Source organism: Mus caroli, unplaced genomic scaffold, assembly GCF_978045245.1.
Source record: "Mus caroli unplaced genomic scaffold, Mus_caroli_1 scaffold_9, whole genome shotgun sequence".
NCBI lineage: Eukaryota > Metazoa > Chordata > Mammalia > Rodentia > Muridae > Mus > Mus caroli.
In genome coordinates, this window is record NW_028227264.1 from 124909529 (window position 1) to 124928474 (window position 18946).

At 40.1% G+C, this 18946-nt stretch overlaps 1 protein-coding gene across 8 annotated transcripts in view; it reads right to left on the minus strand.

Annotated features, from left to right (window-relative positions):
• Window positions 1–18946, minus strand: part of Slc16a7 (solute carrier family 16 member 7) — a 164965-nt gene that overhangs the window by 106569 nt on the left and 39450 nt on the right. For all 8 annotated transcript variants that reach the window (XM_085843229.1, XM_029482308.2, XM_085843225.1 and 5 more), the window contains one exon: window positions 1768–1837. The gene's annotated coding sequence lies outside the window, so the exon portion shown is untranslated. The remainder of the gene's footprint in view (window positions 1–1767; window positions 1838–18946) is intronic.

The window sequence follows — 18946 nt, forward strand, 5'->3', positions numbered from 1 at the left end:
GTTCTCCTGGTCTGGCCAGAGGCTCTGCTTGAGCTTATGGACTAACACAGGGGATTCAGACAGGCAATCTGTTGGCGATGTAAGTTCCACGATAATAACAACCAGATTATTCATGCACAACTATCCTAAAGTAGTAAAAAAAATTTTTAAAAAAGTTGTGCAAAATGCTCTTTGTGGCAATAATTAAACTCAGTTGAAATTAAAAATGAATATTACTATGTAATTTACCTAGTTACTCATATTATCATGTTAGGTTGAGTAAAATCTGCATATTTGATTAAACATATTTAAGGCTATAATCTTATTACATTTAGCTTTCTGTTTTCAGTGACAGCTATGGACAGGTGCACTTTAAACTAATGTCATTTATAGATATGATGGATTATTCCCATTGTCTGTTACAATTCCCCAATATGTCTACATATTTATGCTTCTTGCTCTAAGAGCTTAAAAGGTATTTTCTTCCACATTGCCATTCTCATGTGGGATAATATACAATTAATATTTCGGGAAAATAATAATATTGAGAGTGAATTAAGGAAGTTTTCTTTTTTCTTTCTCCTATAACCTCAACTTTCAATGTATTTTAAAAATTAAAAATAAGGAATTCCTGATTTTTATCCATAACTTCAGATTCTCTGTCATTTAATTTACACTATTTTGTCATAAGAAAGCAGGCCAATAATTTTTTCCATTTATATTAACATGTTTCCTTGATTTTAGTTTTTTAAAGAAACATAAATAGATCTGAATTTCATGTGTTTGTGAGCTGATGAGACTTGTTTAACATTTATAATATCATGTCTAACAAATACATCTTTTAAAAGTAGTTTAAAAACATAAACCCGCCGGGCGTGGTGGCGCACGCCTTTAATCCCAGCACTCTGGAGGCAGAGGCAGGTGGATTTCCGAGTTCGAGGCCAGCCTGGTCTACAAAGTGAGTTCCAGGACAGCCAGGGCTCAGAGAAACCCTGTCTTGAAAAACCAAAAAAATAAAAAAAATAAATAAAAACATAAACCCTTTTTTGTTTGGCATGGTCTTACAAGTAACTTCACCTTGAAGAATGTTAGTGTGTCCGACCTTCTGAAACCCCATGTCTAGAATGCAGAGAGTTTAATAAGACTTTCATGTGTTTAAAATCAATTTATTTTTAAAATTCCATTAGTATAAAACCAGTACCTAAAGTATAAGCTCTTCTTTTAGAAAGCCCATAAAGTAAGAGAATTCACTTGATCTACAGCTACTCAAATATCAACACAAATAAAAAGGGAAAGAAAAACATTAAGAGAAAAAAAGTCAAGCATGAATGTTAGTGTCTGTGGAAAGCTATGTGTAATCTATCACACAAGTAGTTGTGAGTGGGATAGAACTTATGTAGCCTGAGTTTGTCTCCAACTAGTGGTAATCCTCCTGCCTTAGCCTCCCAAGCACTGGGATTACAGACATGTACCAGCAGGCTCAGCAATATTTTTTATTCCGTAATTTTGTAGAGCATGATCAGGCGGTCTGAACAGCCATATATTTTAGAAAGCTGATATTTCCATCCTGCTATTTTAATAGTCTTTGGCATTTTGCAATGTACTTATATCTAGCCTTTCTCATGGCTGGATTTAGGAATTTCAGTTATAGACAAAATGTATTAGCTAGGACACTGGATCTTTTCTAACTAATAAGGAGAGCACGTTTTAACAGAGTCCCACATGACGTGTACTTGGTAAAGGTGCTCATTTAAAGAGCAGTGCAGTTGGGCACGCACCATTACATACCTAGTAACATATGAAGGGTGGTGCAATTCGGTGAAGACAGCATTCACGTTCACACAAGGTGTACTGTTATCTGGAAAATGATAAAGAAAAAAACAGAAGGAGATTTAGCTTTTATGTGCATTAATGTACATAACAAACAAAATCAGCCCAAAATAAAGGACTGTATCAGAAACCTGAGTGAATGTAGATGTTTAATGTGATCGAGATTTACATGCAGAATCTCAGCAGAAATGAAAGATAACCTATTCTCTTAGGAGACAGTTTCTCCCCTCAGGTCAGGAGCGTGTAGTCTAATCATGGTTACACTTATAAATTCTCAGTGGTCATTAGGGCTTATCAAAAGTTTCCTTGAAGAGAATATTAATATCTGGATAGTTAGTGTTAATAATAGAGACAAAACAATGGCAAAGCTAGCTACCACCTTCTTTGAAATCTCCTCTCTCTTTCCACGTGAGCCCCTCGAAACATGTTTGTTTTGGAAGCAACTGGTGAACAGTACGGAAGGAGAATTTAAAGCGAGTGACTACTGACAAGGGCAAAAACATAAGTCAAGTCAGCTGATTTGCAGCTGACTAACCCGAGGGGGGAGAATGCAAGGGCGCTCGCTGTTCAAGGTCGAAGAATAACATTCCTTCTGCAGCTAAATGGCCAGTGTGAGACAGCAGATCCTATCTCAGCACACAGAAACAAACCTGCTGTGGTAAGGTTATGCAGTCACAAGAGGTGACCTTTGAAAGTCAGGAGGCAGAAGAGAAAACTATAGAGCCATTTCTGTGGCTGTAAATGAAACCAGGTCAGGGTCAAGGCCAAGGAATTCTATTGTATTGTTTGGTAAGTATCTTAGCACAATACTTTTTAAAAATATATATATAAGACAACTAAAATATTAATATACAAGGAGGTAAAGTAGACCACCCACTATCTTAGAATAAAAATAAAAAGAGAAAACATTATTCCAAATTGTTTCTTTTTAAATTAATCTCAAAGCTTTAGCAGAAAGAAATGTTTAATGAATGAATCTTATTCACATACCTTTAAACTAGGGATGTAAATGCCCTACCTTCCCATTTGTGTCTGAGATGAAAAAAGTCTACGGGCACTGAAAGCAAATAGAATCTGTTTGCTGTTTTACTAAAATAATAATAACAACAACAATAGTAATAGCCATTAAGAACCAGAATGCCAAAACACATTACAAACACCCTCCTTGTCAGCTTGTCTAGTCAAGATGTCACCATGCAGACTTGTGATATTACTAAGCAAGGGCTGTAGACAGCACTGAGCGGTTGGGGTGGGGGGATCTGTGGGGAAAAGCCATCCGGAGATGTACGGAGAGGCAGACTCCCTATCCGCCTTCTGTTCTCTGAACCCCACTGAACACACTAATCTTTATATACATTGTTTTTACAGGAGCGTGATGCGAAGCTCTGAAGGACAAACCTCAAAGAACTCCATCTAGGGAGCGTGGGACTGAGCCTGAACCAAAGCCTCTCCATTCTGAAGTCCCCTGCTGGATTCAGGAGGAGAGTACACCCTCTGCAGGCTGCTCCCTGCTCCCTGCTGAGTACAGAAGGGAGGGGAAGACACAGGGCTTCTGAATCTCACCATGGATCTTGGCTGAGGGGCTTGCAGGGTTGTTCTTGCGTTTCTATTCAGTTGTTGTTCTTGGGAAAATAAAATTTTGAAGAAGAAGAAAAAAAATCATGATTGTGTTTCAAAACCAAGGTGGCTGCAAAAATAAGAGAAATTGAACTCTCATAGGGGGAAACTCAGTTCTAAGAAGTTTTCAACTTTTCCAGGTAATTCTGAGATCTAGAATTGAAGCAATTGGATTAGAACTACAGAGAGATGGATTTTTGTTCAATATAACCTGAAGGAAGGAACTACTGAGAAGTGAAATTGGCCGCTCTGATCCTTCCAAGCATTCTGCCAAGGCTAACACGTCCATTTCAGAGACAGAGGAGCAAAGGTATGCGGAGCATAAGTCCTTGGTGTTGTTGAGCTTTAAGGACCAGAGTTCCTGATCCACTCTTAAGATGTCTCATCCTGACCACAAAGTCAAACAGTTAAAGGATACTACCCCTAAACAAACACCAAATGTATTCAAAACAAATGCATGAATGGACTTCACTCCTGCTAAACCTTATTGAGCTTTCTGTAGGAATTCTGTCAAGACTGCCATGAATTCTCTTTAAAAGCAAACCTTCCTTTTTATGGATAGCTGAACAAGTGATTCTATACAGCAAACTAATTTGTTTTACAGTTACCAAAGTGCTGAGTGGACATTTTTTTGATATGTAACAAGAGCAATTAATTCACTGAGAGCAAAGAGACTTACAAATAAGTAAAAAGGAGCGGGATATGTAGATTCTAAATGTTAAGTTAATATGGCATAACTCTTTCAGAAATAAAACATTGAAAAATATTTAAATATTATATACAAAAATTAAAAATATTTTAAGCACACACATAGGTCCATGGTAGAATCTATTCGTCAAATATTAATCAAGCCCACAAAGCTAGATGCATAAATCCAGTTAATTTCATCCAAGTGACCTACTGAACTGATTAGTAAGTAACAGAAGCCCAGTGCCCCAAGAACTGTCACTCCGATGTCCTGAAAAGGAAAGTGTGTGTTAAACCAGGGGACAGCAGTATTTGCAACACAGAAAGGAAAATGCACTCAGCTACACATCTAAAGCCAGGATGGCCTCAGGTCCTGTGATGCATCTCTGGATATTGCTCTCATGACCCAAATAAACTCCTTCCTCCAATGATACCATTTCTCAGCCTATTATTCATCCATCTGTGCATTTCCCCTTTGGGTCACTCTCTCTACTTTGTCACACAACTTTGGGTGCCTTTCACAGCCTTGTACACCCCGTAGACTTTCACTTATAAACAAACAATTAGACCAACCCTTTTCAACCAGGACTCTATAACGTAGCCAAAATATTTTCCCTTCCAAAGACTGAGTTAGATTTCTTTTCTCTATCCATTCAGGTCTGGTGTAGCACATGCAAAGGCTCCATGGAATTTTTCTGTGGCCATTGTATTTTTATCTCTTCTCCTTCCTGAGAAGAGATCCATCTTCACTGAGATTCATTTTAAAGCCACTTCACCCTAAACACTAAGACTCATCTATCTTCTTTTAGATCATGTCTTCAAAATCCATTTTTCACCATCCCAAAATACTCTCATAATTAATGATGGCAATCAATACTCATAGACTACAATCAGTAACTTCATTCAAAAAAAAAATCATGACCTCTGCCTGTCGCTATTCTCTTCTTTCTAAAATAATTCACTCCCAGCTTGAACTTCATGGCCACTTTGACTACCTCTGTTACTGAAGTCTTCAACATTGATACTGTATGTCTAACCTATAGATTCCTGCTTTTGATACAGTCTTTAATGTCTCTTCTATCAATCTCATCCTAGAATCTCCTTGATATTGGCTAGATCCTTGACACTTCTTCCAAATTAATAGTCAACTCCTAGTCTCTTGCCTTCTCTTCTCCACACATTCAGGAATTTAACAGAAAGCTCAGCATAATTCCAATTTTGGTACCAACCAAATGTGCTCTGCCTAAATAGGAATAGTGGGTAGGTAAGAACATCCAGCAGTCCCAGGCTTACAATGCCCAAGGTCTAAGCACAGGACTGGTAGATTCACAGGTTCAAAGTTCTAATCTATGAATTAGGAACCCCTTTGGTCTGGATTTTAAAAGCCATAGACTAATGGTTCATGACACTTATATTGGGAGCTCCCAGACTGGGCTTGAACCATGGGCAGTCCTAGCATGTAGAAGGCATTGCAATTCCAGGTTTCTAGCAGAAGTGAGGAGCTGCAGCAGGTCCCAGCAACCAAGAGCAGGAAGTGGCTGCTTGTTTCACAACTCTTAAATAGACCTTGCATGCTGACAGACTCTTGGACCACTCAGCTCCATGGTATAAATGTTAAGCTTCCAGTGGGCACTGTTTCAGCCCTTGGACATAAGATGTCTGAGAGCCTTGTTCTTTAAAGTCCTGGCAGCTTCCTGGAACTCTTTCCATCACCAGAATCTGTAGTTTTCTCATAGCTGGGCATAATCCTCTGGCTTTCTATTGTCTGTGTTGGATGTCATTTTTGCCCTGGTCACTCCCTCAAGGTCTTCAGATGCCTTCCCTTCACTAGTACCACCAAAGCTGATTCTACCTCCACCATGGCTACCATTCTAAAGCCACCTCCATCATTTTATCTTTGTCACCGACTCACCCCACTCTACTAATCACAAATACCAAAGCAGGAAACAAAGGATCATGGACACAGCATCGCTTTGCTTCTACTAAATGCCCTAATTTCACCCCACACCTCTTTTCATGTTATCTCACGGCTTTGAGTCTTCTCCATCTTAGTGTGCGAGGTCCTATTTAAAAAAATAATGTCCATTATTTTCAAGTAAGTGGGCTCCTATCTAGTCCTTAAAACAAAGTTTGAAGTTTCCCTCCTATGAGCATGGCACTCCAGAATGGCTTTTGGAAGGAGAATTGGGAGACTTACTCAGAGGACAAGAACTTTGCAGGGAAGGCAATGAGAGGGAAGCCTCACACGAAAGGTGTACATACTCCAGCTGTGGATGTGATCAAACATAGCGGCCTGAACTGGCTCTAAATGTTATGGGTTTTACATAATTTCTTATTCTTTGTAGCTCAACTACAAAGTTCTCAAATGTGAACTCAAATGGTACTGTTGACTCCCAGAGTTAGAGGTTGACCATGCCTGACAGAGTCCATAGAGGACGATGGCTTTAATTCTTGCTTTCCTTTCCTTTAACACATATTTACACTTTATGAAAGCATATGAGCTGTTCCATGATGGCCCAGAAACTCAGTCTCAGGATTTTGAAGTTCACTATTGACTACAAGTATATCTACCTATTGGGAAATTGCCGGGTTTTGTTGCCTATGAAGATACTTTAGACGAAAAAGAAGTCAAGAAGTCAAATTACGCCTCGCGTGTATCTAGGTGAAAGGAAGGAAGCATCACACAAACAGGTCGCTGAATCTTCTACAGTCCCAATATTTCTTAAAAACTAGGTATTTATATTATAGTACAAGCCTGAAAAGGCCAGTTTCTCGGTGTTAACAACTGATAAAAATTCACATTTTGATGTGTTTTCTTTGATGTGTGTGTGTGTGTGTGTGTGTGTGTGTTTGTGTGTGTGTGTAGTTTTTGTTTGTCTTAAAAGAAATATTTTCCTATCTTAGTAAAATTTTATGTCAAATATCAATATCTTAAGGTCAGTATTCCTACTTAGGTAATGCTCTACCCATATTTTCAGCATAATATCCCTTCATGAGTTGAATCGGGAGGCATGTTGCTCTTTAAAAAGTAGTAGAGGCGTCATCACTGTGGATATTTATGCTTCTTTGAGAGCTGATGTAGGTCATCTTGATAACTGCACTGTCTCCATCTCACGCTGGAAGTAGCTATGACATTTATTCAGTTTTCAAAGACTGTTTAGATGTCGCACTTTTCTCTAACAATTCTAAATTTCACCACAAACCCATCTGCACAGTGAAAAGGCTGTGGAGAGGCCGATGCGTCAAATTTCTGGGCTTGATTACACTTGTGTGGTACCACTTCTCTAAAGCTATTTTAAGCATCCTCTTCGGTTACAGTAAGTTACATTGTAAATCTAATTACTCTTAGCCACAGTGAAGAAAGCACCTGAGGATGTTTCTCTGTAATCTACTTAAGGAACAATACTACTGTTTTCTTTAAACCGCTCTCTAACATTGTTATTACATGATTATCTATATCTCTAATTCCATATTTTTCAATACACACACATGCACACATACATGTACACATACATATACACACATACATATGTATAAACACATAAAAACACAAACATATATACACACATACACACACTTACACATGCACGCATACCACACACACACACACACACACACACACATGAGTCACATGGATATGTTATAGCCATAATACCTCTCACAGTGTCCAGAATTGCAATGATGCAAAAGGAACAAAGGACATAAACAGAAATAAGTTGACACATAGTTAAATAATTTGAACCTCATGCAGAAAACTAGCATGCACTCAGAGAGACTCGGAGTCATGGTACAGTGAAGCGCAGGTTTCCTATTCAATTAGAATAGATTTAATGCCAGGTTTGATATTTAAAGTTCTTTGACCAAAAAAAAAAAGTTGATTGAACTTTCTAGCCCTCTGTTTCCTCATCTGTATGATGTGAATAATTACATTGCCATAAGTAAAGGTACTGCACACAAGAGCATGCAGCATGGCCTGTGGCAGGGAGCAGGATCTGCAGAAGAGATAACATCACTCATTTATATGTATGTCACATTCTAGTGAATTATATTAATCTATGCTATCCATTGAAAACTTGACAATGCAAACCTATTTTGAACACATATGGGCACTGATAACTCATCAATAATTCACAGTAGCTAAATAAATCTCTCAACTTTTTCTCAACTTCTTCGTGCCTATTTTTCCAATTATTACCAGCTCTCACCACAAATTCCTTTCGATTAAATTCTGGCATGCTTTACTGTGTCCACTGTGTCCATGTCATTCAAAGCATGCTGGGAGCTGTCTCATTCGATCCATATAACAACAGTCCTAATTCACTGATGTGCCAGTTCTCTGAAGCACACTCCACGTTTTTCCTCAGCTCCCTTTCAGATACTCCCGGACTCAGCAACTTTGCACTTGTTCAAGGAGTCACCCTTGAGCTGTGCTTTCTCTCCTGGGCTACCCCTGCCTTGAGGGTTTTGCCCTCTGAACAAAGAATCAGACTTGGTTTTAATCCATTATTTTTTTTTCAAATCCTCACCCAATAGATATTTGCTGTAGCTTGACTATATACCAGGTACTGTTTCAGGGGGACAGAGTCACAAACATGAATGCAGTAAGGCCGGGTGTGGTGGCACACGTCTTTGGAAGCATGCTAGAACTTATACAAAGACTGTGAACGACTATCTCGTCAGCCTGGGATCAATGAAGACAGGGAAAGGTACTGAGAAAAGGAAGGGACAAAACCATTCTTAAAGGAGGTCATTCAAATCAAAACAATTTTTATATTCCATTTTATACCATTGCTGGTGGGAGTAAAACTTGAACAATCAGTATGGAAATCAGTATGACATTTCTTCAGAAAGATGGACATCCATATACCTCAAAATCCAGCTATACTAGTCTTGGGCATATATACCCAAGGATGCTTCACCCTACCGCAAAGACGCCTGTTGAACCATGTGTATTGCTGCTCTGTTCATAGCAGCCAGAAACTGGAAACAACCTAAATGTTAATTAGCAGAAGCATGAATTAATAGAATGTAATACATTTATACAATGGAGTATTGGTTGGATGTTAAAAAGAAATGATATCATAAAATTTGCAGGAGAATGGACAAAATTAGAAAAAAAATCATCCTGAGTGAAGTAGACAAGGTACAGAAATATAAATATGGCATGTGGTCATATATATATATATATATGTATATATATATATATATATATATATATATATATATGTATATATATATATATATATATATATACATATGTATATATATATATGCCATTAAATCAATGATAACCAAGCTATAATCTATAGACTCGGAGGATAGGCATAGAGGAAAGGACTAGGGGGAACACATAGATCTCCCTGGAAAGGAAAAATAGATTTTATGGGTAGACTGGGGTTAGATGGCGACAGGAATGGGAGGATCAAGTGGAAAGGGTAGGGGAGATAGGGTTGAGAGAGGGAACAAGGAGAAAGTTAAGTGGAGCTGAGAGGTATTTGAGGGGCAGTGGGAAAACCTAGTGCAGTAGAAACTTCCTAAAATATATGAAGGCGATCTCAATGAAGTCTCCAAATAAGGAGGGAGACAGAGTTCCACCTAGCCATTTCTTGTCACCAAATGAACTTTCCAGTACCAGAACAGCCACATCCAATTGATTTGTTGGACAAAGGGGTCCCATGGAAACCCCCCAACCATCAGGCTGTTGCCAAGACAACGGATTGCTCTCAGCAAAAGCACATTAGGGCCCCATTGCTGAAGACAATGCCCATACAATTCATTAAGCACGAGAGCTAGAGCTGGTGCCCACATTGAGCCTCCGCCCACACGTTCTAGGGCCTTTGACATGGGAACACACTCTGTGTGCTACCAAAAGAGAAATGTAAACATTGACCCAGAGACAAGCCCTTTGGTCAACTCTCTGTCCTTACTACAAGCTATGCAGTGCAACAGTGGCACCGAGTCTATGGTAGCAACCACCCAAGGTCCTCACGTGCCTTAAGCTGTACCCCAGGGGATGGAGCTCACACCTGACACTCTGGGTGACCAAGAACCAGAGACTACATAGCTCAGAGACCTGGATAAAACCAAATACTACTGATCTAAAAGGTAAAGGAAACCATAAAATGACCCCTAATTATATTCTGCTACACTTATAGACCAGTGTCTTATTCAGCCATCATCAAAGAGGCTTCTTCCTGCAGCACATAGGAACAAAATCAGAGACCCACAGGCAAACATTATACAAAGAGAGAGACACCTAGGAACTCACGGCTCTAAAGGAGCTGTCTCCACCAAATTCTTCCTCTCAGGGTTCAGGGAACCCTGAAGAAGAGGAAGAAGAAAGATTGAGAGGCAGAGGGGAGGGAGGACAGCAGCGGGGAAAGCTTCCCTCTAAATCAACTGAGCAAAGCTCACTTGAACTCAGGGAGACCTAAGCAGCAAGCACAGGTCCTGCATGGGTTTCCACCAGGTCCTCCGCATTTGTAGGACAGCTTCCAGTGCAGTCCTTATGGAACACCTAGATGTCTGAACAAGTAGGTCTCATCCTCATTCCTTCCGTTAGCTCTCCTCGCCTTCTGATGGCTTTCCTTGTACAACTTTGACAAGATGGTTTTTGTCCCATGTTATATTTTAATTTGTTAAAAATCACTATTGAGACAAAAAAGAAGAAAATAGATATGAAAAATAAAATAATAAAATTGTAATATCTTTTTTAATAAAATGAAAGAGGAGGAGCCAATGAAGCCAAAAGACCAAGAGTTCATACTTGGCATAAGGATTAATAACAAACACCAAAGTATGTGATATAAATATAAACAGAAAATGAGGTGGATGGAGGGGGGAACTGGGTGGGAAAGGGGGCAGGGAGGGAAAAGGGGCTCGGGACCAGGTGTGAAGAAAGAGGGGGTGGGAGAGAGAAAGTAATAGGTGGGGGGGCATCTCTGGGACTAGCCAAGACAGGCTAGTGAGACAGGGAAGGTGCCCAGCAGTCTATGGGGTTAACCCTAGATAAGACTCCTAGCAGCTGGAGATATGGAGACTGAAGTGGACACCTCCTGTAGCCAGGGAGGACTTCCAGAGGATGAGGGGGGACATGAACCCACCCAGAAAACCTTCAATCCAAAGTTTGCCCTGGTTTTACTAGATGTGCAGGGATAAAGAAGGAGCAGAGATGGAAAGAATGGCCTATCAATGACTGGCCTGACTTGAGACACATCCCATGGGGGAGAGCCAGCATTTGACACTGTTAATGATATTCTGCTATGCTTGCACAAAGGAACCTACTATAACTGTCTCCTGAGAGACTTCATCCAGCATTGATTGGAAACAGATGCAGAGACCCACAGTCTAACATCAGGCAGAGCTCAAAGAATCTTGGGGGAAAGTGGGGGATAAGATTGAGCTAGACGGAAGGGTCAAGAACACCATAAGAAGAGCTGCAGAGTCAACTAACCTGGGCCCATGTAGGCTCACAGAGACTGAACCACCAGCCAAAGAGCTTGCAGGGGCTGGGCCTAGACTCCTGTGCATCTGCAGCAGATGTGCAGTTTGGTCTTAATGTGGATACCCTAACAACTGGAGTAGGGGCTGTCTAGGACTGTGTTTCCTGCCTTTGGATCCCGTCTCCTAGCTGGGCTGTCTTGACTGGCTTCAGTGTATATGATGTAAATGTATATGTATAATGTATATGTATATGTATATGTATATGTATATGTATATGTATATGTATATGTATATGTATATGTATATGTATATGTATATGTATATGTATATGTATATGTATAAACAAGTATAATGTATAATATATAATAAATATGTGACTCTAATATAACTATAATATATAATATACATATTATATAAAGTATTTTATATAGTAAAATTATATTTAATTAATTACACAATATGTTTACATTATAAATATATTTTATATAGACATATAGATACATATTTTCTTTTAAGCAAATATATATGTATATATATCATTTTAAGCAATATTATTATATTATATAAACAACATTAGGTTATATTATATAAACAACATTAGGTAATATCTGCAGTTTGGGGCTGTGCATCATTATTCCTGGGTCCACGGAAGCAGTCAGATCTCACAGTAGGGGAGTCAGGCTGCCATTACACATTCTCCCACCAAAGGAAAACTTCCATATTAATGATGTCCAGATAAGGTCCACAAACACTGTCTATAGCAAGTCTTGCCCACACTGGACACTCGAAGGCATAAACAACCATGTTTCATTAAGGTCTGAGCTGCAGAAGAGCATGTGAATCTCCACTAGTACTGAGATAGTCTCCCCAAATCAAAAAAGGAAAAAAAAAAAACCTACACAAAATGATTGTCTCAAATATAAAAGTAGGAGCATTGCAAAGGCAGTATTTTCTAATCAAAAAAGCACAACAGACTAATTTGTTTTTATGCTGGTGAAATGTAAAAATGCACCTCAAAATTACTGTATGATTATAGGTTTAGAATAACTGAAACTATTCACCTATGGATGCAGGTTTACTATGTCCCACAAGGCGGGAGCCGTGTATTGTTGGGCACACTATCTCTGTTGGAGAAAATGCTTCTCAGGGAAGTATTTGAATGCCTAGGTAAAAGAGTGCTAATTATGAATAATAATTACCTAGAAAGCTTGGCAGCTGCTAAACACACACCTGCTCTGCCAACACAATAGACAAATTGAAAGGATTCCTGAATTTAAAATTTATTAGAAAGGAACATAGGAATAATAAGGAGAGATGCTTCCTTCAGCAGTGTGAGAGGCTTCTGGGGCAGAAATGGAAGATGGCTGCCTCCACAGTTACATTCCATGTGCTTCCCCACCAAATTCACTCCAGTGCGTACATGTGCTAATAGCTACCGTGCCTCAAATGTCTAGGGAAATTAAAGCTGAAAATGAGGTGGTTTCAAATAGTATGTATGAGCTACTAGCTTGTTGAGGAAATGTTGGCTTAAGACCAAAATATATTTATGTTATATTTTTGTGTAATATCTTGGAAAAGAAACTTAGAAAGAACTTCGGACTCTTTGTGGTTGCTTAGACGAAAGGTAGCTATTTTTGCTTGTTAATACGTGGCATCTCTTGGTTTTGATAGGGGCTGCCAGCCACTTTCATTATATCTGTCAATCAAATGGTAAAGGGGGAGGGGCGGTCATCAAAAGTAATCCTAAACAATCTCAAACCATCGGCATGATAAATGGATTTAGCCGTCAGCAGTGGCATGGGTCCTCTTGATATTTGGGAAGACAGAATCTAAGAGTATTTTTGAAAGAAAAAAAAACACTCACTTTTTTTCAGAACACCAGTCATTTAGTTTCTTGTAGCAAGCAAAAATTATCACACTGTTCAGAAAAGTAAAATTTGAACTTTTTCTCTCAGTGTGCAAAAAGTACAAGGTAAGTTTACCTTGTGAACAACAAGATAGGGACGTTTGCAAATGTTTAAGTGAAAACACATAAGTTGTAATCATGAAGTGTGTTCCTCCCCCAACTCAAACGTGGAAAAGAGAGAAAGAAATCAGAGATCCTTTCTAATCAGCTTACTAAAGGGATGCCTCTACCTTCCCCCAGTAACACCCCTGAGTTTCCTTCAACTGTTTAAATCAGGAACAAAGTAAGAAGCAAACAGCAACCATCACAGCAACTCCTAGGAAGTTTGTGAATGGCAGGCAGAGGATTAGTCTCTCTGACCTCACACCCGCCTCTCAGGATGCACCTCTTCAGGTGGCCATTTTGATCTTTGTCCTTTTGCAACAGTAAAATGGCTGTTCAAGTCTGGGGAGCTTATCTAGGGAACTCCCGAATGTGAGAGGGAGTCCTGAGAATGCTTGATTTTCAAAGAAGTTTGACAAAATTAGTAGAAAATCTGGAGAATCACAGTTGTGGTGTGTGAAGGTGTGGTCCTCTCATGGACCGAGATAGTAAACTGTGAGCCAAAACTGAGTCAAATTGTGTAATGTCTGTGTAATGTAGGCTGAGAACTGCAGAGCCCATTGAAGTAGGAAGTCTCCACACTTGGTGTCAGGGGGTTGGAAACAGCTGTTTTGTTTTGCTTTAGTCCCTTTGATTATATGTTCTCTGTCCCAAAGATAATGATTGTGCTCTGCATATCATTTTAAAATAAGAACTTTAGACAGGGGAAGATTATGTCAGGACTAAGACAACACACTGTACACTGTTTTGTGGCAAACGGAAACTTGATGGGTCACACTAAAAATTAATGTCTCCAGGAAAGAACAAAGACATCATGATGAATGATCTTGGTTGTCAACTTGACCAGATCCAGAATCAACTAAGAGATGAGCCTCTGGGTGCCCTTGAGGGGCTGTGAGATCATCCACCCAGAATGGAACTGACACTCCCCAGTGGTGGCCTAGAGATGCAGAAGGAGGGGAAGTGTCTGTTTCTTTGCCTGCTTGCTGTCTTGTATCTTGCTGGAGAGTACCTTCCTGCTAGTTTCAAGTTCATTTGCCCTACGCCTGTGCCTCCCTTCACTGATGCCAGAACCAACTTCAATCTTCCCCTGCATATTGAAGAACCAGGGCTGCTCCAAGAGTCCTGCCGTCCTTCAGCACCAGACTTGGACTGCTAAAGCACCCAACCTTAGTGTACAGCCTCTGCAGAGTGACAGCAGATCATACTGGACCACCCATACAGTATTCTACGAGCCAATCTAACACACTCCCTTTAATATAAAGTCACTCTGTGGGGTGCACCTTTCTAGAGAACCCTGGATAATTCAGAGAGTAATAAAGCCAAGAGAATTGTGGGAAATGAGCCCTCAACCCCTTAACCAGATGTTGAAATGACTGAGAATCTTTACGAAATAGGTCAACATTTTTAAAAGAATCATTCCAGTTAAAGCCAAGTAAGAAAAAAAAGGGGGGGGGGGAAGGGTTACAAAATTTGCCACATGCATCCTCATGAGTGGATACGTCACAATGAGAGAAACTGGCTAGAAGGACAGTTGAGTACATTAGTATTTGATACTAAAACTAAATTAATTAGTGTAACTCATATCGGGTCCAGCAACCTAGGTATAGAACATCCCAGATGATAACAGAAAGGAACAGAAACCCATAAAAACCATTGAAGATACCATGGTAGCCTCATAGTTTGATATTTAAGTAAGTAATAGGTGCTGTCTAGTACACCCAGTAATACTTTTTAATGTGTTAATTATTGATCAACACAAGTAATGTGTGTTCTATTGGTCTTTTACAGACCCCTTAAAATATTCAGCACATAGACATGAAGATTTTACCTAGGCTTGCCAGGTTAGAGACAGTTACATATGGAATTTTTTAAGAGTCTGACCTGCATTTCTGGGCCAACCATTGATGAGCTGGTTGTGTGATTATAAAAACCCAAAGTAACCACTAAAAGACAGTATCTTCTTCCTCAAATATAACACTTCACAGGTTACCTAAAAACTCGAATGTAGTATCTGCAGGAAGTTGAGCACATACGTGCCACAGAGACGTATCTGAGCGGTCATTTTAATTTTATACAGTAATTATGCACATATCTTCATCTCAAAGTTGTGATTACCCCATCCGATTAGATCATGCAGGTCAAGATTCTCTTCTTTGAAATTGCTTCAATATCTCTTAGTATAAGGAGATAAAGACTCTTAGGAGAATAAAACTCATTTAGAATATCCCAAACAACTCTATTAAAATGCTATTTAAATGAATCAAGTGATACAAGTATTTAAATGTGTGCATATACCAGCATGTGTAAATGTACCCTTAAGATGAGCGTCACTGAATTATATTAATTCTGATTAAGTCATATGTGAAGACCCAGGACAGGGACATCTTGCTGTTAAAGAGCTCCTGAGTACAGGGCACAGTTAGTCCTTCTTCTTAAAAGGGATATCACAATAGCGTCCTGGAAACTATCCTAGCATGAACGTAGGACTTTAGTGAGAAATCCAAAAGATTAAATCCAGGAAATACTTTCCCCTGATAGATGAGGCAAGTCAGAAACGTCCACTCTTCCTCCTATAGACGCACATTCATCTTTGTCCCATGGAGTCCATCTGAAGGACACGTACCATGAGATCATTACATACCTCCTACAGACCCTTCACACAATTTAATGTTATATGCTTGGTACTTGGATTTTTTTTCAAACACTAAAAGAAGTTTCCAACTGCTGAAAATTTCATAATTTTTTTCTGGGTTATTCAGTAAAAAAAAATGGCATGTGAGTAATTAATTATTAAAGGCCATTTTAACATTCTCTAGCTGCCGGCATTTCACTGCTCCTGATTAGTGGACACTTTGGTATGTAATGGGCTCTACCTAAGCTCACTTGTATTCAAAGCTGAGCAATGTGTTTCAGCTAGATTTCCAATGGAAAGGGAATTGAGGGAATAAGTCACAAAGGCAATGTTAATAAGGGGCAGAAATTCAAGCTTTGATCGTACATTTTGTACCTGTATAGAGCAGAGAACTTTCCAATTAGGGACAACAAGGAGAAAGCTGGTAAGTTCGAGCTCAGATTTATAGGGAGAGGTCAGCAGCCTGTAATGAGAATCTGGAGTGCATACATCCGGCTGTAACACCTTTAGCGTGAGCATAGTCCTAATGGCAAGAGCTAACGACTCCACAATAGTAATCAATAATGGGCAGAGGATATTCTAGCCTTAGGCCTCTGGGGAAGAACTATGGTGGCACTCTGCAGTTTTCTCTAATGCTAGTGGAAGGAGTTCTGAAGGGGCTGGTTTGGTCAGATGCACAGGATACAGAAATCACAGGAGGTGAGAAATACACCTTCACTGGACCCTGTGGGTGCCTTCCCTCAGTCCAGTCTCTACCTAGGCACATTTCTGAAGGAGGAGGAAAAGGAAGGCAGCAATACAGGAAGGAGGATACAAAAAATAAAGAAGAGAGATCATTTCTGCCACAACTCCTAAATACATCAAGCTGTCTTATCACCCTGGCCATTCTTGAAGGAGCTGAAGGGGTTTGCAACCCCACAGGAAGAACAACAATATCAACCAACCAGAGCTCCCAGAGTCTAAACCACCACCTAAGGAGTACACATGGAGGGATCCATGGCTCCAGCCACATATGTAGCAAAGGATTACCTACCTGGCATCAATGGGAGGAGAGGCCCTTGGTCTTGTGAAGGATCAATGCCCCAGTGTAGGGGAAGGCTAGGGCGGTGAGGCAGGACTGGGGGTGGGGGAGATTCTCATAGAAGCATGAAGAAGGAGGGAAGAATAGGGGGTTTCCAGAGGGCAACCAGGAAAAGGGATAACATAAGAAAACATCAACAAAAAAAAAAAGATTAAAAAAAAGAATCCTGTCATATTTTTCTGTTTCCTTCCGCTGACAAATTCCCACTTGTTGTACTGTCTTGGAAGACAGTCAGTTCCCTACACTGGTAGACCCACCCCCATGACCCCTCTCCCTAATACATGTACATTGTGTAAAGTCTCCCTAATCCCCTCCTATAGATATCTTTGAATTCTTTTGTCTTTATGAAGATGAGGAATACGCGTGTTGGGATCCCAGGGCATTCACTGCACAGCTATAGTCAAATCACAAATTGTTCTTGTCTGTGCAGTGTCACCAGTTGAAGGTGCTGTGTCTACCCTTTAAGGCCATCCACATGCAGCTCTGAGGCATTATAGAACAGCACAAACCTGGGGGTGGCAAGTATGGAATCACGTGACCCTAAGTGTGTGACTCTTGGCAAATTAAGGGACCAGGCTAAGTGTGGTTTCTGTGTTTATAAACTAGTGTTGATGTCATTATCTGCCATGGAAGGATCCTGAATGTGAAGTACAAATAAAAGTTTGCCACCTGGCAGGAGTGAGTGCTTCATCAAACTGAGCAGTTTAATTTGTTGTAATCAGATTGTGCCAATCTTATAGTAAGTGACACAAAAATACAGCGACACAGGCTGCTGGCACATCACTGAACACAAGGCACGTGGAGTTTCAGGGGTGGAAGTAGCCTGTGGAAGAGCAACATCATCACTCTTTATTCCACTGTGGGCAACATACAATATGATGTAGCTCTGGGATCCTGTGCTAACCAATGTGTGAAAACCCGTGAGCTTTACAGCTGCAACGTAAAAACAACCACCCAGTGAGTGCTCAGCTTCCTTCACATCCAAGGAACACAAGTGAGACCAGAGCCTTACAACGTTGATGTAGACAGACTGATTTTGTATAATAAAGTTGCAAATACATTTCAGACTGCATGGCTTTTATCAGAACTGGGAAAATGTATTTATAAATTCTGCCGTATCCACCCCAAGGTGGCATGCCACACTTACTAGCCTACTTTGATGCGGTGAACGCCTGTGAGTCAGGTGTACTGTCATTAGCAGCAACCAGCTCTCCCGGTAAGGTAACAGAAATAAGCCTGGTCTCTCCCAAATGCCAGTCTCAGTCTATCTCCCCTGGGCTCACAGCAGTTCTCTGTCCAAGACTTTTTCACTTAGCTACTCAGAGTCCTGTAGTGAGTGCTGACTCGTCATAGGAAATATGGACTCGCTGCTGAGGGTCCTTCCTGGTAACTTCCAGATAAAAGATAAAAGCCCTGTTCTCCCAGATTGAATATTCCTGGATCTTAGGCAGGAACAGGCTCATCCACAGAAGCTGTTTAGAAATCTCAGAAACACACATGCCCTTCACAACTGGGAAGATGCTAAGGGATTCTGGTGGAGAGACATAGCGATGGACTAGGTATCTAGGCTAAACTTTAGGGTGCAGAAGGAAGAGGATCAATGTGTGCGTGTGGTATTTAAGTAAAGGGCTTCCTTGCATGCTATGATCTAACTGGCCTCCAGCCT